Genomic DNA, 26790 nt, shown 5'->3' on the forward strand with positions numbered 1-26790 from the left:
GAAACGAAGACCCAACACAGCCAAAAATAAATTAATTAATTAAAAAAAATACACAGAGTGGCTGAATGAATAAAAAACAAGACCCATCTATATGCTGCCTACAAGAGACTCACTTCACCTTTAAGGACACACACAGACTGAAAGTGAGGGTATGGAAAGATAGCCCATGCAAATGGAAACCAAAAGAAACCCAGGGGAGCTTATTCTTATATCAGACAAAATAGACTTTAAGCCAAAGAGTGTACTGAGACAAAGGAGGGAATCATATAATGATAAAGGAGTTGACCCAACAAGAGGAAATAATAGTTATAAATATTTATGCACCCAAAATAAGAGCACCTAAATATATAAAGCAAATATCAACAGACCTAAAGGGAGAAATAGACAGCAATACAATAATAGTAGGGCACTTCAATATACCACTTTCAACAATGGATAGATCATCCAGACAGAAATCAATGAGGAAATTTGTACTTAAACTACACACTAGACCAGATGGACTTAACAGACATTGACAAAACAGTCCATCCAACAGCAGCGGAATACATATTTTTTCTAAGGCACACATGGAACATTCTCCAGGATATCACATGTTAGGCCACAAACAAGTATTAATAAATTTAAGAAGACTGAAATCACATCAAGCATCTTTTCCCATCACAATGGTGTAAAACTAGAAATCAGTTACAAGAAGAAAACTGGAAAATTCACAAATATGTGGAAATTAAATAGCATGTTACTGAACAACCAATGGGTCAAAGAAGAAATCAAAAAACATCTTGAGACATTAAGAGGTACAAACAACTACGTTTAAGCAACAAGGATATATTGCACAGCACAGGAAAACATAGCCATTATTTTGTAATAAATTTAAATGGAGTATAATGTATAAAAATATTGACTCACTATGTTGTATACCTGAAACTAATATAATATTGTAAATCAACTATACTTCAATTAAAAAAAAAAACCTTGAGACAAGTGAAAATGGAAATACAATAGACCAAACCTCATGGGATGCATTAAAAGCAGTTCTAAGAGAGAGAAGTTCAGAGTGATAAAAACCCACATTAAGAAAAAACAAAGATCCCAAATAAACAACCAACTTTACACCTCAAGGAACTAGAAAAAGAACAAATGAAGCCCAAAGTTAGTAGAAGGAAGTATAGAAATAAATGAAATAGACTCTAAAAAGATCATAGAAAAGATTGATAAAACTATGAGCTGTTTTTTTTCAAAAGATAAAGAAAATAGACAAACCTTTAGCGAGACTCACCTAGGAAAAAAGAGAGGACTCAAACAAACAAAATCAGGAAAAAAAAAAAAAGAGGAGACATTACGTCTGATACCACAGACATAAAAAGGATCGTGAGAGATTACTATGAACGATTATACGCCAACAAATTGGACATACCAGAAGCGGATAAATTCCTAGAAACATCAAACCTATCAAGACTGAATAATGAAGAAATAAAAAATCTGAACATACCAGTTATTAGCAGGTTGACTCAATAATCAAAAACCTCCCAACAAACAAAAGTTCAGGACCATATGGCTTCACTGGTGAATTCTATCAAACAATTGAAGAATTAATACCAATCCTTCTCAAACTATTCCCAAAAAATGAGGAGAGAACACTTCCAAACTCATTTTAAGAGGTCAGCATCAGCTTCCCTGGTGGCACAGTGGTTAAGAATCCGCCTGCCAATGCAGGGGACATGGGTTTGAGCCCTGGTCCGGGAATATCCCACATGCCACAGAGCAACCATGCCCGTGTGCCACAACTACTGAGCCTGTGCTCTAGAGCCTGCAAGCCACAACTACTGAGCCCGTGTGCCACAACTACTGAAGCCGCATGCTTAGAGCCCGTGCTCCACCACAAAGAGAAGCCACCTAAATGAGAAGCCCATGCACTGCAATGAAGAGTAGCCCTCACTCGCCAGAACTAGAGAAAGCCCACGCACAGCAACGAAGATCCAACGCAGCCAAAAATAAATAAATAATTAAAAAAAAAAAGAGGTCAGCATCACCCTGATACCAAAACCAAGAACACTACAAGAAAAGAAAACTACAGCCCAATACCCCTGATGATCATAGATGCAAAAAATTCTGAACAAAATACTAGGAATCTGAATTTAACAGCACATTAAAAGATCATATACCATGATCAAGAGGGATTTACCCCAGGGACGCAAGGATAGTTCAATACCTGCAGATCAATCTACATGATACAGCACATTAACACAACGAAGGACAAAAAACATATGATTATCTCAATAGGTGCATAAAAAGCATTTGACAAATACTCATTTATGATAAAAACTCAACAAAGTGGGTATAGAGGGAACATACCTCACCATAATAAAGGTCATATATGACAAGCCCACAGTGAACAACATATTCAACAGTGAAAAGCTGAAAGCATTTCTTCTAAGAGCAGGAACAAGACAAGGATCCCCACTCTTGTCACTTATTGAACACAGTATTGGAAGTTCTAGCCACAGCAATCAGACAAGAAAAACAAGTAACAGGAACCCAAATCAAAAAGGAAGAAGTAAAACAGTCTATATTTGCAGATGACATGATATTATGCATCATAATATCAAAAACCCTAAAGAAAACCCTAAAGACTCCACCAAAAAACTGTGAGAACAAATGAATTAAGTAAAGTTGAAAGATACAAAAATCAGTTGTGTCTATACACTAACAATGAACTATCAGAAAGAGAAACTAAGAAAACAATCCCATTTACAACTGTATCAAAAAGAATAAAATACCTAGAAATAAATTTAACCAAGAGGGTGAAAGACTTGTATACTGAAAACGATAAGACACTGATAAAAAGAAGCTGAAGAAAACACAAATAAATGGAAAGATTTTCCATGCTCGTGGATTGGAAGAATTAACATTGTTAAAATGTCCATTCTATCCAAAGAAATCTACAGACTCAATGCAATCCCTGTCAAAATTCCAATGGCATTTGTCTCAGAAATAGAAAAAACTATCTCAAAATTTGTATGGAACCACAAAAGACCCTGAATAGTCAAAGTAATCTTGAGAAAGAAGAACAAAGCTGGAGACATCACGCTCCCTGATTTCAAACTGCCATTGACCCTTGAACAATGCAGGGGTTAGGGGCAATCAAAAATCCACTTAGAGCTTATAGTTGGCCCTCTGGATCCACAGTTCTGCTGTATTTGCAGTTCCACATCCATGCATTCAACCAACCATGGAAAGTGCAGCATTGTCGTATTTACTATTGAAAAAAATTGGAGTAAAAGTGGACCCCCACCGTTCAAACCCAAGTTGTTCAAGGGTCAACTGTATAGTCAAAACTATAGTAATCAAAACAGTATGGTATTGACATAAAAACAGACCTTGAGATCAATAGAATAGAATAGAGAACACAGAAATAAGGTCACTTAATTGGCCTAATGTGGGCACTTAGTTTACGACATAGGTGCCAAGAACATACAATGGGGAAGGTCAGTCTGTTCAATAAATGGTGTTGGAAAAACTGGACAGCCACATGCAAAAGAAGGAAACTGGACCACTATCTTACACCATACACAAAAATCAAGTCAAAATGGATTAAAGACTTGAACATAAGACCTGAAAGCATAAAACTCCTAAAAAGAAAACATAGGGGGTAAGCTCCTTGACAACTCTCTCGTGATGATGTTTTGGATTTGACACCAGAAGCAAAGGCAAAAATAAGTAACAAGCGTCTGCACAGCAAAGGAAACCATCAACAGAGTGAAAAGGCAACCAACGAATTGGGAGAAAATATTTGTAAATCATATACTTGATAAGAGGTTAATATCCAAAATATATAAAGAACTCATACAACTCAACAGCAAAAAGACAATCAGATTAAAAAATACGTAGAGGAGGGCTTCCCTGGTGGCGCAGTGGTTGAGAATCTGCCTGCCAATGCAGGGGACACGGGTTCGAGCCCTGGTCTGGGAAGATCCCACATGCCACGGAGCAACTGGGCCCGTGAGCCACAATTACTGAGCCTGCGCGTCTGGAGCCTGTGCTCCGCAACAAGAGAGGCCGCGATGGTGAGAGGCCCGCGCACTGCGATGAAGAGTGGTCCCCACTTGCCGCAACTAGAGAAAGCCCTCGCACAGAAACGAAGACTCAACACAGTCATAAATAAATAAATAAAAGAACGTGAATTTCAAAAAAAAATACGTAGAGGACATTTTTGCAGAGATGTGCAGATGGCCAACAGGCACATGAAAAGGTGCTCAACATCACTAATCATCAGGGAAATGCAAATCAAAACCACAATCATATATCATCTCACACCTGTCAGAGTGGCCATCATCAAAGGGACAGGAGATAACAAGTGTCTGATGAGGGTGTGGAGAAAAGAGAACACTCTCGCACTGTTGGTGGGAATGCAAATTGGTGCAGCCACTATGGAGAACAGTACGGAGGTTCCTCAAAAAAATTAAAAACAGAACTCTCATGTGATCCAATAATCCTACTTCTGGGTATCTATAAAAAGGAAATGAAAACAGGATCTGGAAGCGGTATCTGTACCCCCATGTTCACTACAGCATTAGCCATGAAAGCCAAGATATGGAAACAACCTAAGTGTCCATCAATGGATGCATGGATAAAGAAGATGCGATACGTCTGGAGCCTGTGCTCCGCAACAAGAGAGGCCGCGATGGTGAGAGGCCCGCGCACCGCGATGAAGAGTGGTCCCCACTTGCCGCAACTAGAGAAAGCCCTCGCACGGAAACGAAGACTCAACACAGTCATAAATAAATAAATAAATAAATAAATAAAAGAACGTGAATTTCTTTAAAAAAAAAAAAAAAAGAAGATGCGATACATAGGTACGTATATGCATGTAAACACACATACATACGCGCAGGAATACTGTTCAACCAGAAAAAGGAAGGAAATTCTGCCATTGTGACAACATGGACAGACCTTGAGGGCATTAGGCTAAGTGAAATAAACCAGACAGAGAGAGACAGACAATGCACAGTAGCATTTACATCTGGAATTTTTTTAGAAGTCTAAGTCCCAGAAACAGGGAGTAAAAAAGTGGCTGCTACGGGCTGGGGGGTGGAGGAAACAGGGAGAGGCTGGTAAAAAGATTTCAGCTCTAAGACGAATAAGGTCTGAGGATCTAATGTAAAACGTGGTGACTACAGTTGATAACACTACTAAATAATTCAGATTTGCTAAGAGAGGAGAACCGAACTGTTCTCATTTTTAGAAAAGGATAAATATGTGAAGCGATGGGTGTGCTAATTAACTAGATGGGGGGACCCTTTCACAATGCATACGTGTATCAAATCAGCACAATGTACGCTTTAAATATCTTACAATTTTATTTGTCAATTATCCCTCAATAAAGCTCAAAAAAAGAGAAAATGATGCCTACGCTCACATTTACGTTTTGGGTATTCACATCAGCATCCGACACAGTCTGAAATCCAGGTCTCGATTACTTTCCTCTACCCGTAAGTCTTGTCCCCTACGCACCGTCTTCCCCCCATAACGCCCACGTCCTTCCACTCACCAGGCTTCTCTTCCGAAAAAGCCTCCAAGTAGATTTTCAAAAGATAAACAATCTTCTGTACAGCATATGATGCTGTTCACATCCTCCATCCCCAGGAAACACCAGCCAGCTTCCCACAACAGTGAATCACACTCAGTGTTCAGTTATCCAGGGAAGAATTGGGCGCAGACTATACATTGTCAAGTTCATTCCAGTGGAAAAGGAAGGGGTGTGTGGCCACGCTCCTCCCATGAGCTCCACTCCCCCTGCATCAGGCAAAGTCAAGCCAGGGAGTTCTGAAGTCCGTAACTTCAGTGTGTGTGTGTGTGTGTGTGTGTGTGTGTGTGTGTGTGTGTGTGTGTGTGTGTGTGTGTGTAGTGGGACGTTGGGGAGGGCAGGGAGGAGTGAGCTGGGAGACAAGAATACAGGGCAGGGAAATGCAGCCCCTGGACACAGAGGCCTCAGGGACCCCCTCAGCTCACCCTGAGATGCAGCTCAGACATCCCTCCCCAAGACCGCTCCCCTCGGCCCAGCCCCAGGGGTAGGTGGGCTGAGACGGCACCAACTTGGGGTGCCCGGCAGCGGGGAAACGCTTCCGAGGCTGACCCCTCACGTAGCACTCTACCAGGTCGGCACTGCTCTCCTTTCTTTCCAGGACAGGGCAAGTGACAGGCTGACCAAGCCGTCACTTTTCCTGCGGGCACATCCAAGACCCCTGACCCAGCAGCACATGCGGGTTCCCACCCGTTACTGCTTAAACGACGTGGAGACCGCTTACCCGCTAAGCCACCCAGCCTGCCCTGTGCCACGGGATCCATGACGCCTCAGTTCCACTCCCCCCTTCTTTAAAACTCACTCAGTTTACCCTGCCTCGGGCACCTGAAACTTGCTCTAAGAGCCTGACTGCAGCTGTCACCAGAGCCCCAGAGCTGTCAGGGTCGCACCCCATCCCACAAGGCCACGAGAAAGAGAGTCCGGAACTGTATTTCATCTATTTTTGTAGCTGCTAAAACAGTCACTGCAGGAAAAACAGCCCAGAATCCAGCTGTGCTCACAGTCAATATTTATTACACGAATGGACAGCCCTAGTGGTTTTCCCACTGGACAGTTTTCAAAACCACGAAAGTAATTTTTAATAAGTAAATCAGGGCTTTGGTGTGGCTCTCATAAACTTATAGGAGTAATTATTTAAAATTACGTGCATATAAATATTTTTGTAAGTATATCCACGTGATAATCTATGTATGACTGTCCATCTAGTGGTACCCAGGCATCGACTCTTGTTTGTGTGATGGTAACAGACTTCTCCTGGGCACCTGTGCAGAATATACTGCCCCAATTAAGTGTGTGACTTCCCCGACTCACCACTTTCTGGAAGAGGACCCTGACAGTCACTGAGAGTCTATTAATGTCACCCATGACCAAGACCTTCTAAAGAAGTCGTGTAAGACTCCGTGACTGATGAATCACTAAAGAATTCTGATGACCAGATTCCAGGATCTGCGCTAATTCCTAGCTTATATTCCCATGAAATCTGACAAACTGATTAATACATGACTGCATTTATAAATGACCAAGTTTTAAAAGGTTCCACTTCAATGGCTATTGAAAACGTTGAATGGTCATAGCCAAGACTTTTTTATGTAATAGAAACCTCCCAGGATTAGACATGAAACACCCAAAGGCGTTCTACCCGTATAAGGTCTGGAAGAGAAACCTTGGAGGGTCCGACCAGCGCCTGGGGGGATGTAAAGCCACTGAAAACCAGCAATGTCCTGGGGGAAGGGGGACCTCAGGGTCACTTACGGGGACACAGTAAGGGGGAGGGCTTGGATCAGCTGCTGAGATGAGCTCTAGGCTCTCAATTCCAAACCAGGACCCAGACCTGGAAATCATAATGGACGCCTCCCCTCTTTAAACAGGTGGGAGACTGTCGTTTGCTCCAAGGAAATCATAAAGGAGAATTCATCATCTTACCCTATGAAACACTACATATTGATTCCATGCCCTGTGCTCACCACACATCAAAGGGGAACGTAATTGAAATCAAGCTGGATCCAAAAAAAAAAAAAAAGTGGTTGAGGAGAAAAACCTGACTTAAAAAAATTTTAGTAGTAGTTTTAGACCAAATGAAGGAAAATTCTAACTTATATTAAACTAATAAATCTACAGCAATCAAACCAAGAGATTTTATGGTCCAAAGTTATACGTTCAAGAATAGTTTAGAGCCAAACTTATGGTTACCAAAGGGGAAAGGTGGGTATATGTATGTGTGAGTGTGTGTGTGTACATATTCAGTCATATATATATGACTGAATCACTTTGCTGTACACCTCAAACTAACACAACATTGTAAATCAATTACACTCCAATGTAAAATAAAAATTTTAAAAAAGAAAAAGGATAGTTCAAAGCAATTTGTGAATAATAGAAGCAAAATAAGGTTTTGAAGGAAAGCTCATAAATTGGGTGTTACCCCTACACTTCGGGGCAACACTCTGGAGGTGAAATTGGACCTTCTCATAAAGCACTTCTACTGCCCAGACAGAGCTGGGACCCCAGATGAACTGAACCATTAGACAGCATCTCTTATAATCTAAATCAAATGTCCCAAACCCTTTGTTAGGGCTGAGAAATGTCTGTTACAACACGTGCTTTTGTCCAGTGTCTGCTATGATCTCAATCCACATGCTGTATCACAGGCACGATCTTATTTTAACGCACGAGCGGATTTCTCATACAAACCCTTCCTCAGAATCCTTATCTATTTGCATGTTTTGATGCAGACTTATCTTCCCAGCATCCAAATTGGAAAGAAGCCTTCACTAGACGGAGCTCACCCTGAAGACAGCTCCTATATATCCTGGACCTCCCCCCGACCCGCCACTGGCCCAGGCGGCACACAGGAGGCCCAGCTCCTCCAGACCCAAGACTACCTGTCTGGCCCAGAAGCAGAGGCGCTGGGGTGGCTCACAGGTTGGATGTGCCCACTGTCCTGCTTCCTAGCTACCTGATGCCACCACATGCCAAAGAAGGAATGGTGAGTCTGATTTCTGAACCAGATCCGTTGCAAACTTACATTTTACAAGGCTCAACAAATCAGAGCTACCTTTATTGCCATTCTACTAATGCAGAGCGAGCATCTGAGGCAAAAGCAGCAAGTCCTCCCGTCTGTTTTAGGCAGGAAGCCGCACTCACCTTCGGCACTCAGTTAGGAGAGAGGACGCACGACACGGAGCTCCTCAACGAGTGAATTCTTCAACTACCAGCGCCCCCGAAGTCAGCAAGCTGCAGGAATTCTCCAAATTCTCAAATCCAACTCAAACCTCAGCGGAGAATGGTGATCCGGGAAATCACTCGTAGAAAAGGAACATAGGAAATCTGAAAAGAAACAGAAAGAACCGTCTATTAGGACCGCTTGCTTGTTTGATTTTAAGTCACTGCTTGAGAAATAACTGATTACTTATTTGCCTGAAACCATTATTTTTAATAGACCCCAGAAAACAGGTGCTTTATATTTACTGACCTCAACCCAATCAGAAACGCCCTCACCCTGCTCCACCTTCCAGGCCCCGGGCCGGCTCGGAGGCAGAGGCTGGGAGGGTTGGGGACCCCTGGCCATAGCCGAGGGACCTAAGCTCCCAGGTGTCTTCCAGCCCCCTCGCCCCAATGCCCCTGCCCATGGCCTCAGAGACTGCCGAAAAGAAAAGAGCGGTTGCCAAGTAGAAATTCAAAAAGCCTGTCTGGGAGCCTAATTAGGGAGAAGAATTACAGAGCGTGGCTATCATTTAGAGACTCCATCTCCTGCACTGGCCGTTCACTGAGAGAGATGCACCCCTTCCCCCCAACCCACAGCTTTGTGCTTATTGGGGTGAACGTACACACACTACTCTGTATAAAATAGATACCTAACAAGGACCTACTGTATAGCACAGGGAACTCTGTTCAATACTCTGTTATGACCTCTATGGGAAAAGAATCTGAAAAAGAATAGATATATTGTATGTGTATAACTGATTCACTTTGCTGTACACCTGAAACTAACACAACATTGTAAATCAACTCTACTCCAATAAAATTTTTAAAAATCCCTGCAGGAATCTGAGGACAGCATCCCGAAACTACAAGGAAGTCAAGCCGAGGAGCTGACAGAGGGGACCCGCAGTCCCCTCCCTCCTGGCCGTGGAGCTTGCTGTCACCTCATGACCACCACAACTGGGTAACTATTTTCAGTCCCAACCTATCATTTCAGGGGACCCTGAGGCTCTGTGGACCTCCGAAGGGGTTCACTGTCATCTTTAATTACGCTTCAGACCCAGAAGGGATCCGTCCTGACAGTTCACTCAGACAAGATCTATTAATTCATCCCCAGCATGATGATGACCCAAAACGTTAAATACCCCACAGAAAAGTCGAATTCTATTTTAGTCAAATAGAAAAGGATAATTCAAGTAGGGCTCTCATAAAAATGTTATAAGGCAAGTTCATAAATTTTGATTAAAAAATGAATTCCTCTTTATGCATTCTCTGGCATTATTTTAAGGGCTTGCATGATTCTTTTCAAACGTACGATTTAACACAGGACAAGGCACTGGGCAAACACAGCGGGGATACGAGATCGGGACAAGATGTTAGACATACAACAGGATGACGGCGCCCTTCTCCCTGCCAAGCGTTTACAGTAACACGACAGGTTCTGCAGAAATAGACGTTCTGGTATCTGGACTTGGGGGTCCTGACCAAGGATTCTGGTTTCTCACCGTGGGCCTTACACGTGCCGTTTACTGGAGAAAGTCACCAGCTAAACACAGTTGCGCCCGCAAGCACCAGCGCTGTATTCGTATTTTCATGGGTCCTTCTGGACTTAAGTTGTAGTTTTAAATTCTTCATTGAAAAGTGAACATGCCTGAGTCAGATCTCCCCAAGCCAATGCCCGTGGGCCTCTGAGGGCTGTCTGGGTTGCTCTCCGCGTGCACAATGCTCTCACGGGGGGTGTTATTTAACCCTCCCAATAACCACCCGGCTTAGATATTAACACCCACTTTAATTACACGGGGCTTAACGATCTCAGAGAGCTGAAAGGCTCTCCTTAGTAGGCTTTAGAGTGAGGAATGCAGGCCTCCAAAGCTCTAAACCCACCGCACCAGTAGCAAACTTAGTGCCGGAGAATTTACCCGCCCAGTGCAAAAGCACGATGGCCTGGCTCTGGGAGCCCCGTCCTCTGACACTCGGTGTGGCGGAAAAGCCAGACCAAGGTGCAGGATCTGAGCGAACGGAGAAGCCCCAACCAGAGGCTCTGCTTCAAGTTCACGTAAAGATGCCCTGGCCACCTGGGGACTGACTGTGGGAGGTGAAGGGGCAGCGTTTTCCTAGAGAAAAGCGTTTCACTGACGAAGCGTCAATGAACGAAGCACACGCCTTGGACAGAAATGAACACAGAGGCCAAAACCGCTCTCTTGCTGGGTCTACATGCAGTGTTCCCACTACCGTGCTTAACGTGGGTTACGGGCTCATTCAAAACCTCTGTTAAGGATGAGCATTTCAGATCAGGTCTTCGTTACAACCTGTGATCAAATCCATCAGGAAAGCGTACACTTTTGTGCAGAAAGCCACCTCCGACTGCGAACGCTGCCAGGTTCAAGGTCACTGGGACCCTGGAGGCCCTCACCCAAGAGGTCACTCAAGGACGTCGCACAGCCCGCTCAGGCGGGAGGGGACACATGGAACGGTGCACGCTCGTCTTCAAAGACATTTCTCCACGAGCATCACCTGCAGCTCCCCACAGAAATAAGAGAGGAGGAGGAAGGAGTGGAAAGGAATTAACACGAATACCAAACGCACCTCGTTCTCCACATTGATCTGGACCCCAATCACTTTACCAATGCAAAATCCACGCGATTATCTGAATTCCCTGCAACAATGAGGTTTTCTTTTTCTCAACTATGTTTTGGAAAGCCCAGGCCCGACCTGGGGCTCTCCACAGCCTCGGGGGGCGTTCGGCTGAGCGCCCACACCGGGGAGGGTGCCCGGGGTGGCTGTCCCCCCAGGAGCACCGTCTGCCCCCGCGGGCCTGGCTTCTGGACGCCCGAGCCAGCCGTCCCAGCCCAGCCTGAACTCCCAGTGCCACAGGGTGCCTGCCCCAGCTGGTCTTCTGGAGAGTCTGGGCGGTCTCCTCCGAACCTCCGTGCGTGTGGCCGTCCAGTGTTGGCGTCCATCACTAACGGGCTTCCCTGCACTGGAGTCTTCAGGGTTAATGAGAGGCCCGTGCCCTTCTGCTGAGGCCCAAGGTCACTGGACACGCTGCCCTGCCCACTTCCCAACTGGCCGAACTGCCCAGGGGACTAGAACCCCCAAAAGGCTCCCTGCAGAGACCAGCCTCCCTCCTCCTGACTCGCAGAAACAGAGGAGCAGGCTGGGGAGAAGCGCCTGGACACGTCCCAGAGGACACAGCCCTGGCGGCTCCACCTTCACCAAAGCGTCGTCCACCTTCACGGCAACCCTGGGAGACACACCTGACCATCAGCTCAGGAACGAAAGCACCAGACCCTCAGGCCACAGCCAGGATTCGAGCCCAGGCCTGTCTGACTGCAAAGCCCTCTTTCTCCCCACGAAGATCACCACTAAAGGGCCAGAACCTGGAGACTCGGGCAAAGGTCATCCGTCGCCACCACCTGTCTGGAGTGTCTGCCACGCTGGGGGGCCCTGCTTCAGCCCTCCAAATCAGGGAGGGACAGCATCACACGGCTTCCAAGACTCAAGCCCATGACCACACACACCACCTTCATTTGAGAAAGGGGGAGGGGAGGTGGGGGAGGGATGGGACAGGGAGTTTGGGGTTACTAGACGTAAACTATTCTCCATAGGATGGATAAACAACAAGGTCCTACTGTACAGCACGGGGAACGATATTCAATGTCCTGGGGTAAAGCATAATGGAAAAAAACATAAAAAAAGAACATATGTATGTGTATAACTGTGTCACTTTGCTGTACAGCAGAAATTAACACAACATTGTGAATCAACTATACCTCAACAAAAATTTTTTTTAATAAATTATATAAATAAATAAAAACAAAGGTACTGTTTCTCTTAGATGTCAATGCAGAAAAAAAAATGACTGAGTAACATTATCTGACTGTTGAACACTGCACACAAGCTGAAGACTCCCAGGTTACAGCAGGTGACCATCATGACTGAACCTCATACTTTATGCAAAACACACCCAGGGAACCACCCAGACCCCTGATCTGCAGACAGAGCTAAAGGCAAATGTCTTTTTTCTTTTATTAAAAAGAAAAAACAAGCCATGATTATTATAGGCCCTTTCTTCTGCCTCTTCCCCATCCCAATGGGACACCACTCTCCAGACCAGACCCCTCGGTGGCCCAGGTGGTCGCCCAGCTCAGAATGAACACCAGGATGGCCCCCTGAGCAGGCCCACCTGGGCCAGCATGGCCTCGCTGACCTCCCGCAGAACTGGCTGTATTTCACATCTACTCAACGACTTGGTGGAAAACTTGATTCGAGTGGGAGAATGCTGGTTTCAGACACGCAACAGAGCTACACAAAAGTCTCCGTGAATGACCTGGCTGAAGATGAACCCTGGTTCCTGCCTCGTGTGGACGGACACCAGGCCGCTTAGAAAACGCTTCTGGATCTGACACCCGGGCTTCCAGGGAGAGGACACACCCACCTCTCATCACCCCTCGCGCAGCGGCCCCGCCAGGCCTCAGTGCTGACGGCCAGAAGCGGGGTTCCACATGTCAGGAGGTCCCGCCGAAATTAGGACTCTTACTCAAGATAAAGCTGTCCTGAAAAGGAAGCCATCAAATTTTTCCGCAATGGGCTGGAATCGATTTTAAACGATAACACTGGTTATCAGTTGATTGTAGCTGTGGATCAGACGTTGATTAATGAAAACGGGGCAGGGGCTTCCCTGGTGGCGTAGTGATTGAGAATCTGCCTGCCAATGCAGGGGACACGGGTTCGAGCCCTGGTCTGGGAAGATCCCACATGCCGCGGAGCAACTAAGCCCGTGAGCCACAACTACTGAGCCTGCGCGTCTGGAGCCTGTGCTCCGCAACAAAAGAGGCCGCGATGGTGAGAGGCCCGTGCACCGCGATGAAGAGTGGCCCCCGCTCTCCGCAACTAGAGAAAGCCCTCGCGCAGAAGCGAAGACCCAACACAGCCAAAAACAAATTAAGTAATTAATTAATTAAGTTCCTCTTTAAAAAAAAAAAAGAAAGAAAGAAAACGGGGCAGAAAAAGCACGAGTTTCTAACTCTGTGGACAGCCTGAGAGAGACAAGCCTTCCAGGACTGAGAACAAAACTGCCCACAGTGGGTCAGCCACGCGCACCGGGACCAGAGTGGCACAAGGCCGTGGGTCCCAGGCCCGGCTCAGCCCCCACACGTCCCGGTGGTCCTGCGCCTCTGTGTCCTCTTCCGTGACGAGGGTCCCCTGCTCCAACCTGTAGCTGTGAGATCAGCACATGGGAGTGGACATGAGAATTATCCAAAATCAATGGTGTGGTACCAAAAATGTATTAAAGCTTATCTGAAATACCATGACAAGGAAGTCATAACGCAAATCTTAATATGGACTTAAATTTTATAGTTGCCACCTCAGAATTCTAGCAGAGAGGAATGACATCAGTAACACCAGTTCTGATGGTTTGTAAGCTTTTGTGTATATAGTTGATGTTAGCCTCTTAAATACAATAGTCCCCCATCCTCCAAAAGTCCTGATAGGCCTTTGTCTTAAGCTCTTTCCACTAACCCAAACCGTAGTTTTCAGAATCAGCATATATACATATGTGTGTGTGTGTGTATACATCTGAACGCCATCACTAGACAGTCTAATTACATAAGACATTTTAAAAGGGTCACCCGCGTTCTTTATGAAGTGTCTGCAGGATTTCACTGTTGCCCAGGTAACTACACCACTAATAAAAAGCATGCTGACCAAAATAAACCTTCAACACAAAAACACACTAGAATAAAACCCCTTTTGTTGAAAACGACAGACAGAAGGAAAGACAGACAGAAAGGAAGAAAGACACACACACAGACACTGAATTCTCATCCGAGATAACTTAGACACCAGGTGATCCAAAGGGCCCGTCCTACTGTGAGTCTCTGGAAGCACTATTTTGATGATTTTGCTGAAGTTCACGTCCCTTACCTTTGGGGGATGAAGGACTGAAAGAATGAGGGAAACTGCAAGAAAGGCCATACACACATACACACACACACACACACACTTTTTAAAGATAGAATCTTGGAAAGCAGGCAGGAGGCCCAGACCAGGGTGTGCCAAGAGGGGTTACAACTAATAAACTTGTGGGGTGGAATCGGGGGGGAGGTATAATTTTACTTTTAACTGGATTCTTTTCTGGAACACGTTCACACTGTGTCTCACTCGGGTAATGAAGATGGAAGCTGTGAGATCAACTCCGTCCTCCCTTTCCTTCCCTCCTCCACTCCGTCCTCTGCCAGAAGCCCGGCCGGACACGGGGAGCACCTCCCTCCCTCCCATCGCCGAGCAGGCTGCGAGGACAACGTGGATTACAGGGCTCCAGGGATCTGGCGTGTCACACACCCACCTGTGTCCCAGGTCACATCACATCGCCGACCTTTTAAGAAACAGAACAGGCCTCTCACCATGAGTGTGGAGGACGGGTTTTTACAGCAATTAGATGAAGGTGATGGGAAAAAAAGACCGGGAATGGCCCATGCATGACCTTTGGCATCTGAGCAGCCCCTGGGAGGGCAGAACTATTAAGCTCTGCAGCAAAAGGTCGGGAAAGATTTCGTGGGAAGGTTGGCTTTTTTTTAAAATTTTATAAATTACTGGTAACTGAGAAGCCTCCTGCAGAATGGATTTGGGTCTAAGAAATGGTGAAAAAACACCTCACTTCACATTGCCCTACTTCACTTCTGATGGGTAATGAGTCAACGTGATGTGTTTCCCCCATTTTTGTGTAGGGTTGATGCTCATGTAGATTACAGTATCCCATAAATGTATTCCATAAAAATTCCACAATGTATAGAATGAAAAGGGAGTTGAATAAATTAAATTTTCCCATTAAAAAAAAAAAGGCTAATAGTTATAAAAATGTAATTTTCAGAGAACAAATTTACGATTATTCCAACTGAATAGAAATTTTAATGTCACTGTGTTTTTAAAGTATATTTAGGGGGCTTTTGAATATTCTGAAAATGGTCAAAGTGTATTCACCCACATTTTCCCCAAATGCCAGCTGCTTTCACAATTCTGTGCCTTTATGTCTGCTATTTCTTCCGCCACCCGGGGAACAGCCTTCCTACCTCCAGTCTCCCAAAACCACTGTCCAGCCAAATCCAACTCATTGCCCAGGAATGAACTCAACGGCCCCATCTTCTGGAACGTTCTACAGGAATGTCCTCCATTCCTGCAGCCATCGCTCTTTTATAACCAAACTCCCCTTTTAAAGGCTGTGCAGACTGAAGTGCCTCTAGGAAGGGACGTCCACATGCTGGTGTCCATATGGCTCTCGGCAACATGGCAGGCTCTCGGCAAAATGACTCTTATCAGACATTCATCATCCAATAAACTTCCACTTCCTCAGTGATATCTGTAAGATCTGATGCAACTACTGTGCAATGCCTGGCCCACTCAGCGCCCCAGAGTCCAGAAGCCTCTTCTCCCAAACTTCAAACCAAGAGACCACAAATCCCTTACACAACTACCTGAACCAGCCCTTCAGTATCAACACGGAGCCTTCAACACAGAAAGCAGCACATCTCTGCCAAAACCAAATGATGGTTCTGCTTACGAGCCATACGTCTTCATTTTATTGCTACAAATTTATTTTTCTTGAGTATTTCATTTACTATATAAATTAGCAAGAAGCCAATGAGACAGACTGAATGAATCAAAGAGGACTTCTAAACTCTAAAGCTCGAAAATGTATAGATGACTTCCCATGGCAGCTGCCCAATTGATGTCATCCATAAAGCCATTTAAATACTGTGTCTGGGCTGAAATCCAATTAAGTCATTTCTGTCCGAATATCCCCAAAGAGCCTCCTGCTGAGTTTGAAGTGGAAATAATTGCAAATGCCAGATTAGCTGTGTAAGCACTTCCAGAGCTGAAACCCAACAAGAGCATGAAAATCTACATGCCCAGCTTTTCAACTGGGCACAAAGGAAACATTTCAACGATCGTCTGGCAGAAAGAAAGCCCACGCCCTCGTGCAGCCAGGTCTCCTTAGATAATCCTCACGCCCTGCACGCGTCAAAGAAAAGCTGCGATCCATTCATTTACGCGCGCAGTGAAATGACAAACTTGGGCTCCACCATGCCATTCTGTGCACGGAGGAAACAGAATCAAGACGAGATTTCAAGCCTTCCCTGAAGTCATCAGTTCCCTGACCGACCCCTTAGGCAGGACACCCTGAAATCAGTAAACCCTGAAATCCACCACCGTCTCCGTGCATGTAACTTGTTCCGTGAGAATGTGCAAGCAGAGACAGGACAGTCAGGGAATACGATAAATCTCCCCTGTACCTTGTGATCCATTACTCAGATTTACAACTCAGCAAAACACAAGGTATCTTCAGGTGACGTGCAAGAGCTGAAACCGGCGTGTTCCAACCACACATTCCAGAGACGGAAAGGGTCCCCCCTGCCTGTTCACTGCACGCAGATCTCACTGACACCTGCTGTATCGGACCTTCTGGAGTTGGTTATGACACCAGCCCCAGGTAAGAACCACTGTTGCAGAGAAAAGGAGAGCAAGTGAGAAGGGTCGAGTCAAAAACATTTATCTCCAAACCCTCCATATCGAACACCAGGCTTGTCTGAAAGAAGAGTCACCCAGGTGACGAGGCCAGCCACGCCTCCGCATGTGACAAAGGACACAAGGAACCTCTTCTAGTGGCCGCACAGCCCAGTCTGCCTCTTACCAGCTGCGTGCTGTGGAGGCTGTCACTTGGCCTCGGACGCTGGGTTTCCTTGGAGACAGTATCAGTCACCTCGTTGATAAAAATAAAGTCACACTTGTTCAATGGAAATGTGATGCACATCTGCTCCGTGCAAACACTGTATGTAAATAAGGCACAGCACAGATGCCGTCCTTCTTAAGGGACTCGGTCCAGCGAGGGGCCAAAGTCAAACGTGGGATGACACAGTGGTGCTTCTTTATTGTATCTGCTGCAAGAAAACTCACCTATAAAAAATTCAGTTAAACTTTTCTAGATAACTTCTAAAGCAGATGTGTGCTATCCAAAATACCTGCTAACATCTGCCTTAGAATTAAAAAAGAAAACTCTAAGGAGACAAGCAAACAGTGTATACATGAACATAATAGTTTTACATAAAAAGTAATTCATGATGGACTAGAAAGCAGGTCTGATCTCTCCTTCCCGAGACTAACCTTCCAACAGTGAGAGGAACTGCAGTGTCCCTTGGGGCCTCTTCTGCAAGCAAAACCTTCCTAAGTTGAAAAATGACAGGTTTCCTAAATGTTCTCTCTTCTGGATGGACGTCAAGATAAGTCACCCCACAAGCATTTCTGAAGCCCTCCGAGCACTGTGCTGGGTGCCGGACACACAACAGGCAACACAGACGTAGGCTTTGCCTCCACAAAGCAGACACACAGACGGGTGGACGGTAAGAGCCCAAACGGGATCTCAGGCCCCTGCGGGTCACCCTCCATCACCTCTGTATGTGACACGCGGCCTCGGTGGGGACATCCTTGCAGAGAGTGGAGACGCCGACGATGCGAAATGCACGTCATTGCTGCCCGGGACGTGTCGCGTAGGCAGCACCACACCTGCACGGCCTCTCACACCGCACCTGGCAGGTGTTTTCTGAGAGGAAGCAGAGGACACGTGCACTTCCCTGACCCTCCTGGTCCACGTCTTCCCTCCACTTTCAGTCCAGCGCTCCAGCTTCTCGAGAGTTTTCGTTCTGCTTCAGCCCCGGATGACCCCATCCCTCCATCCATGCCTCACCTGCAAACCCCACACGCCCGTTTCCAGGTCTCTGCGTCCACGCTGCTGTTCAGATCATGGTCAAGGGCAGGACACACCTGAGACCTTCCTTGGGAGGGAGCAAACTAGCAGACCGCACTCTGAGGACGGCCATCCCATCAGCCACCACTGCACACGACAGTCCTCCGCGTAGGGAGACGGGCGTGTCACCTGGGTGCGTGAGATGCCAGCTCCATCCCCGACTGGCCTGTCTTTCGACAAAATGCCTGTCTCTAAAGCTCAGTTTTCTCACCTATAAGATGGAGGACAAGGAGAAAAGTATTACCTTGCATACCTACTGTAGATACTAAATAGCATACAAAGCACCTGGCAAAGTTCCAGGTCCATAGTAGGTGCTCAGAGAAAAGGCTACTTTGTCCCCTGTACTAGCATCTTAATATAAAGGGCCGGCGGGGGGGGGGGGGGGGGGGGCGAAGGGGGGGTGAACAGAGGGCCACCCTGCCCCAAACACCCCACCTCTGAACTGGGCCTCCGGAGACGACCCAAACAACCCCGGCAGCTGCCATCGCTGTGGAGATAAGAAGCCGCTGGGGGGTACTTCCCTGGCGGTCCAGTAGCTCGCTTCCACTGCAGGGGGCTCGGGTTCGATCCCTGGTCAGGGAAGCTCCACGAGCCATGTGGTGCGGGCAAAAAGAAAATAAAAAATTAAAAAGTTTTTTAAAAAGTGGGCAATTCAACGGTTTAAAAAAATAAGAAGGAAAGGGCTTCCCTGGTGGCGCAGCGGTTGAGAATCTGCCTGCCAATGCAGGGGACACGGGTTCGAGCCCTGGTCTGGGAGGATCCCACATGCCGCGGAGCAACTAAGCCCGTGAGCCACAATTACTGAGCCTGCGCGTCTGGAGCCTGTGCTCCGCAACAAGAGAGGCCGCGACAGTGAGAGGCCCGCGCACCGCGATGAAGAGTGGCCCCCGCTTGCCACAAATAGAAGAAAGCCCTCGCACAGAAACGAAGACCCAACACAACCAAAAATAAATAAATAAATAAATTAATTAATTTTTTAAAAAGTCAATTTGTATTTAAAAAAATAAATAAATAAGAAGGAAAAAAGACAAAAAAAGAGAGAAGCCACTGCGGGGGTGAGAGGACGTGGGGGGATGAGGGGCACTCGCCGTGTTTCCTTTGTGCCCTGGACCACACTCGTCACCAGACTGGCTGGAGCCAGCCCTGGACTAGGGCCTCTCACCACTCTGTCCCTCGGACCTTCTCCTTTTCTTTCTGTGAACGTCCTACACCCTTTGTGTATGTAAACAGACTATGAAAGTAAAAACGGAACTGTCCCTCAACCATGCGCCGTGTCACAAGACCATGCAGGGAGGCAAGGGAGATGGTCAGCGGATGGGGCCGGGGTCCCACAGAGCACGGCGAGGGCGGACGACCACCGGCCATCCCCAAGGAGCCGGCGGCCCAGGGCAGCAGGGAGGGTCCAAGGCGAGAAGGTAGGGTGACATCTAGACCTGAGGGCTGCGTTCACAAGGGGGTCCAAGCTGACCCAGCCGCCTGCGGAATCAAGCCACAGGGCATCGGGGGCTGGCAGAGACGCCCGCAGGCCTCCCGGCTTCACGCCCACTCCGTAATCTGTGCAGTAGTCTCTCTCCTGATCTTGCTTTTCCCTCCACTTAGAAAATCAGAACATCTGCCGGCTCCAATCTTCCAGCCCTCCTCTCCTTCGAGGCCACCAGAGAATCCCGGCAGGACTTACGCCAACCAGCCGTGAACACACATAAACATCCCAACTCGATTCCTGCGTGTGCAGCCGCGAGGTGCTCTCCCACGGATTGCCTCCCGTCTCAGTGCAAGTCCTTCTTAACGATGCGTGTTCAATACGCTCTGTCTTGAAGATCATTCTTGTGGACAAAAGACAGCAACCAAAACACCCAGACACACGTGACACTTGATCACGCGGGCTCCTGCTCCCGGTGGCACCTTCACGAGTGCCGAGCCCAGACGTCCCGCCATCCTCTCAAAGAGACCAAAGTCAGACCCTGGAACGCGTGGGCGAACCTCCCTCACCGGGACCAGCTTTCTGCATGCTCCTCACACGTACCTGCCCCTCTCTTATCCACCCTAAGCCCTGCCCTGCCTACCTTCACCTTCAGCCCGCGAGTCCAGGAATTCTGTGCCGCGGAGCTTCACACACCGAGGAAAGGAAACAGACCGAGGAACTGGCTGTCACTTACTCAGCACTTACTGGGGATACAGACAAGGCTAAGGCTCCTCCTGCATCGTCACCTTCCGTCCTAACACCAGGACGACACTTCACTGTCCCCAGTCACACCAGAGAAGTCAGGGGATGTACACAGGTGTGCCATGCGCACAGGTGTGCCCAGTGCACAAGTGCAGTGGGAATTGCAAGCCCCCTGACCTGGGAGTCCCTAGCCTTGACCCTGGGCATGCTTCCCCTCACGCGGAGACCAAGGAGAGCCAGACGGTGCAGGGTGACCGAGCCAGATGCTGCACTGACCCTTTCTTCCAGAGGAGCAAGTGCTTAGGCGGAAACCAGTAACGGTCTCTGTCAAACACTGAGGTTTCACTGTGTCATCTGAACACAGACAAGATTCCTAAATGATACAGATTTCCTAAAGACCAGAAGCTAAACTTACTAAAGAAAGTTCTTCAGGGAACTCTTACATACTTTCCAAAATGTTCCCTCCCCGCCCCCATTAAAAAAATGTTGTCACTGGGACTTCCCTGGCGGTCCAGTGGTTAAGGCTTTGCCTTCCGATGCAGGGGGTGCGGGTTCGCTCCCTGGTCGGGGAGCTAAGATCTCACATGCCTCTCTGCCAAAGCAACCAAAACATAAAACAGAAGCAATATTGTAACAAATGCAGTAAAGACTTTAAAAACGGTCCACATCAAAAAAATCTTTAAAAAAAAAAAATGTCACTATTTTCATTCAAATTTCCCACCAGGCATCCTTCCCTCCTCCTGCACCCAAGAACACAGCTGGCAGGATGCGGAGGGGGGTCCAGGCGAGGCCACCGTAATGACTTCTTGAATGGATATTCATTTTTTTACCCACTTTTGGGTGCACAATGGAGGGGGCCATCTGCCTTCTACCCCGTGCCAAACACTCAGTGACCTTCCGGCCTGTGCTGTCTCATTTACCTACATGTAAGCACAGGAATTAGCTTTTCTTAGACTCTGATATAATGCCACTTTGTTTTGTTTATTTAAAGTAATGGGAAGATTTCAAAGAACTCACCTGTTCATGTTTGGTGTGGGCTATAAGGGACAGACTAATGACACATGAGGAAATAGGAACACAGACCCAAAGCACCTGGGAATTTGGTGCATGATACAGGGTGCCAGCTCAAGCACTGGGGAAAAGCTAAGACTTCTCAAAACAAGGCCACAGGATACCTTGGTAACCGTCTGGAACCTTCACATCCTATGACAGGACAAACTCCAAATGCATTGAAGATTTACAGTGAAAAACAGAAGCATAGGAGGACATATGGAAGAAATACTTTATAACCTTGAAGGAAGAACTTTTTTTAAATCTAAGATTAAAAATCCAGAAACCACAAAAGATGGATGAATTCAATATATATAAATATAAAAACTTTTGTACACGTCAAAATATACTCCAGGCAAACTCAAAACACAAAAAGTTAGGGAAAATAATATTTGCAATTCATGACACAAAGGGCTACTTGTCCTGGCACAGTGAGCGCTCCTTAAAATTGATTAGAGAAGGGTGGGAGGGAGGGAGATGCAAGAGGGAGGAGATATGGGGACATATGTATATGTATAACTGATTCGCTTTGTTATAAAGCAGAAACTGACACACCACTGTAAAGCAATTATACTCCAATAAAGATGTTAAAAAAAAATGATTAGAGGAAAAGAAAAATTGGTTAATTTGAAAGAAGAAAAACAAATCAAAAGAACAATGGACACAGGAAAACCAGGAAAGAAGATACCTGGCTCTCAAACAGAAGAAAAGGTACTGCACTTCACTCATAATAAAATAAACGTAAACTAAAATCACACCAAGGTATCACCTCTCACCCATCAGGTTGTGAGATCAGAAAGTACTGGGTGGGCCAAAAGGTTCATCTGGTTTTTTTTCCGTAAGATGGTTCTAGTAGCACTTAGTTGTCTTTAACTTCATTCGAAACAATTTTGTTAGACCGTACGTGACAACTGTCATATCAGCGTGCATTTAAAAAGACTTATCAAAATTGGTGAATTTTTGTGTAGCCATTTTAATATTAAAGATGGAAGAAAAAAAGCAACATTTTCAGCATATTATGCTTTATTATTTCAAGAAAGGCAAAAATACAACTGAAATGCACAAAAAGATTTGTGCAGTGTGTGGAGAAGGTGCTGTAACTGATCGAACGTGTCAAAAATGGTGTGCGAAGTTTCGTGCTGGAGATTTCTTGCTGGACAATGCTCCATGGTCAGGGAGACCAATTGAGGTTGATAGCTATCAAATCGAGACATTAATTGAGAACAATCAATGTTATACCACGGGGGAGATAGTCGACATACTCAAAATATCCAAATCAAGCACTGAAAATCATTTGCACCAGGTTTGGTTATGTGAATCACTTTAATGTTTGGGTTCCACGTAAGTTAAGCGGAAAAAAACCTTCTTGACCGTATTTCCGCATGCGATTCTCTACTTAAACGTTCTGTTTTTAGAACAAATTGTGACGGGCAATGAAAAGTGGATACTGTACAACAATGTGGAACGGAAGAGATCGTGGGGCAAGCGAAATGAACCACCAACCACACCAAAGGCCAGTCTTCCTCCAAAGAAGGTGGTGTTGTGTCTGTGGTGGCACTGGAAGGGAGTCCTCTATTATGAGCTCCTTCCAGAAAGCCAAACGATTCATTCCAACAAGTACTGCTCCCAATTAGACCAACTGAAAGCAGCACTCGACGAAAAGCATCCAGAATTAGTCAACAGAAGATGCATACATAATCTTCCATCAGGATAATGCAAGACCGCATGTTTCTTTGATGACCAGGCAAAAACTGTTACAGCATGGCTGGGAAGTTCTGTTTCATCCACCGTATTCACCAGACATGGCACCTTCGGATTTCCATTTATTGAAGTCTTTACAAAATTCTCTTAATGGAAAAAAAATTCAATTCCCTGGAAGACTGTAAAAGGCACCTGGAACAGTTCTTTGCTCAAAGAGATAAAAAGTTTTGGGAAGATGGAATTACGAAGTTGCCTGAAAAATGGCAGAAGGTAGTGGAACAACAAAAGAGGGAATACTTTGTTCAATAAAGTTCTTGGTGGAAATGAAAAATGTGTCTTTTATTTTTACCTAAAAAACCGGAGGCACTTTTTGGCCCACCCAATAGGATAATAGTAGCAGGGCATCTGTGTCAACTTCCTACTTTGTGCAATTTGGTTAAGATGTGAGGGAGCTGGATAAAGGGTATACAGGAATTCTTTGTACTATTTTTGCAACTTTTTGTAAGCCAAAATGTACTTCAAAAGTAAAAGTAAGAAAAATTAATTTTAAGTGTGATGAAATAGCATACTGCGATGGGTGGCAGTGGACACAGGTGCTCACAGACTGGTGAGGAAAGTACAGAACCACACGGCGCCACGGGGAATGCGGGTAGGACGTATCAAAATGGACCAAAAGGACACAGTCGAAATGCCATCAGTAGGCAAACAGTTTAATAAACAGCACCATACTGAAGTACCACCCACCTGCAAAACAGGATGAATGTCTCTTAAGTTCTAAATAGGCAAGACTTCAAACATACATTCTGAACTCAGAAAAGTAAGGTAAGGACATGTTGGGTTCTTCTCCGCAAATGTATTTTGAGATGCCTCACCCGAGTGAACTAAACTATGTACCAGGAACCTTGGTGGGTTCCCCACAGGCTTCTCCATCTAAACAATACATAAAAACATGTTTTTAACCCAAGCTACGCAGATCTTTGGGGAACCTCACTAGTCCCTTGTGACAACATAAAGAGGAAAGCGTTCCACGCTTCATTCATTTCTTCTCTCCAAATCAGTCCCCAAACTCTAAGGCTACTCTTTATTAAATCGAAATGCAATTCACAGACCATCAAAATTCACCAACTAAAGTGTACGATTCAGTGGTTTTACTTATTTTTAAAAATAAGTAAAGGAGAGGTGCCTTCATATTATAAGAAGAAAGAGGCAGAAAGCCAGAAGAAAACAAACAGCTTGAGTAACCTAGTACTTAGCTATTTCCAGAACATTTTGGATGTACACACAAGAAACCGTGGCCTTGACCCTGCTGAGGCACCATCTGGATGCCTGAGACAGAAGGGAGGCTTCCCTTGATGTTAGGTTTCAGCTGCCTTTTTAAAAAAAAAACGTGCGTTAAAATTTTTTTAAAATTTTTTTCGACAAAATGATAATAGTAGATAGAAGAAAACAAAACTTAACAACAAGCTAACTTTAACTCCTACGCCTTTCACAGAATATCAAAATCCCACAGAAGTTATGTTCAAACACGCATCTTTGGGAAGTAGGAGATAATTGAATCCTGGCGCTGAAATAGATGGATCACAACGGTAAATTAATGAAAATGGAGTTGTAATTTTGTTCTCCTAGGAAATGACTTGAATCAGATTAATACAGCTAGTCATCCTGCAGTCAGGCCTTACTTAAGGTGATGAAACGGCTTAGATATCTGCAGTCAGTGTCAGAACCTTTAACAAGTTATGAAACCATAAACTAATGAGTCCACACTACATCACTGACAGAGTTCTTCAGTGCCAGACTTCTGAGCTGGTTTTCTTTTCTAGAAGCATCCAGTTTCTATGGGAAGGCAGACACCAATAGGATTTCCCAGTTTAAGGCCTTTTGCTTTGTTTTAACTGATTACGGTTACCAAAGGCTTGGTACCTACCCCTAAGCCTGACCACGGGAGACTCACAATGAATCCATGACGTCTTTCTTTACTGTTACAAGGAGCTTCGTCCACCGCTGGGCAGGGATCCCACAAGGCCAGGACCGTGACCCCCATCAATCCTGAAGCCCGAGGGGCTGTCTGGAACGTGGTCCCCCCATACCTGCGCAGGAGTGCTTAAGAACTTCATCCCACCTGCCCCCATCAGAAGGCCACCAGCCGCTAGGGGTGCCCTCTTCTCCTCCTTGGAAAGACGTGGAAACCACTTTGCCCTCACAGGGCACTACTCCCTGCCCTAGACCCTGAGTTCAACACCCACCACCCAAAAACAACACAAACCGTTTATTTCTGTGCTGAATAAATTAAAAAATCAACCAAGCCTTCAGACCCCTGTCAATATTTAGGGGCTGCCCCCAAAGCTAGTATAAATGCTGAAATAGCGGTGAGTCCTTCCAAAGGTTCTCAATGTCCAAGGGAAGAGGCCTGTAAGTCAATGTCAACCCTTCTTGAGAGGGGATGGGGGGAGGCAGGGGAAACACTGAACGAAAAGGGTTGGTGGTATAAGATGCCAGTCAAGGGTCTAAAAAGGATAATAAATGTTATCTCTTGGCGCCATGAATCTAAAATCAAAAGGGATTTTGGTGACTTGATCTATTTCTGCAGGACCACCCTTGTAACCATCACAGGACACTTTCACCCCCATGAGTGCCATCCAAGCAGCCCCAAGAGTCAAAGTTCACAGGAAAACGTTGAACAAAATGATCCTATAAACCCAGCTCCCCAGGGCTGACGACCTGTGAGCCGTCACCTTAGGGTCTGACTTTCCCATGACACCTCTTCCTTTCCACGGAATCAACCTGTACTGCGTTCACTTGTGTCACAGAGACATGATCAGTGTCTGTCCAGCTGGCTGAACTGACCTGGAGAAGGCTGGGCAGTACCGGGGTGGGGAAGAGTGGTGACACAGGACCTTAGGGAAGGACACCACATCACCTGTCTCCTGCATCACCACAGGCAGGAGGGATGCTGAGATCCAAGGCCAGCAAGCCCATCACAGCTCCAGACACGACCACCTCCAACACCTGCTTCCGACGCCCCGCGATCACACTCTAGGCCCCCCCTCTGTTAATGCTCGAGGGCAACCAGGGCCCTCGCCGATACCCCTCAGGTGTCCCGACATGAGAAAAGGAGTGAGCTCCACAACCATGTCACCTTAAACCACAATGAGATGGAATCACTCACCCCTCTTCTTAGCTGAAACTGAGTATCTCATAAGACACTGAAGGGCGGCATGGGAAGTACAGAGATGGGAAAAGTTCCCCCAGAGGAAGGGGGAATGTCATCAATGACAAGAGGACTTCCTGAGA

At 46.1% G+C, this 26790-nt stretch overlaps 1 protein-coding gene across 3 annotated transcripts in view; it reads right to left on the bottom strand.

The window, feature by feature from the left end:
- Positions 1-26790, bottom strand: part of NCK2 (NCK adaptor protein 2) — a 138256-nt gene that overhangs the window by 63651 nt on the left and 47815 nt on the right. For all 3 annotated transcript variants that reach the window (XM_059942876.1, XM_059942875.1, XM_059942877.1), the window contains exon 2: positions 8726-8908. The gene's annotated coding sequence lies outside the window, so the exon portion shown is untranslated. The remainder of the gene's footprint in view (positions 1-8725; positions 8909-26790) is intronic.

The sequence above is a fragment of the Balaenoptera ricei genome, chromosome 13, assembly GCF_028023285.1.
Source record: "Balaenoptera ricei isolate mBalRic1 chromosome 13, mBalRic1.hap2, whole genome shotgun sequence".
Lineage (NCBI taxonomy): Eukaryota > Metazoa > Chordata > Mammalia > Artiodactyla > Balaenopteridae > Balaenoptera > Balaenoptera ricei.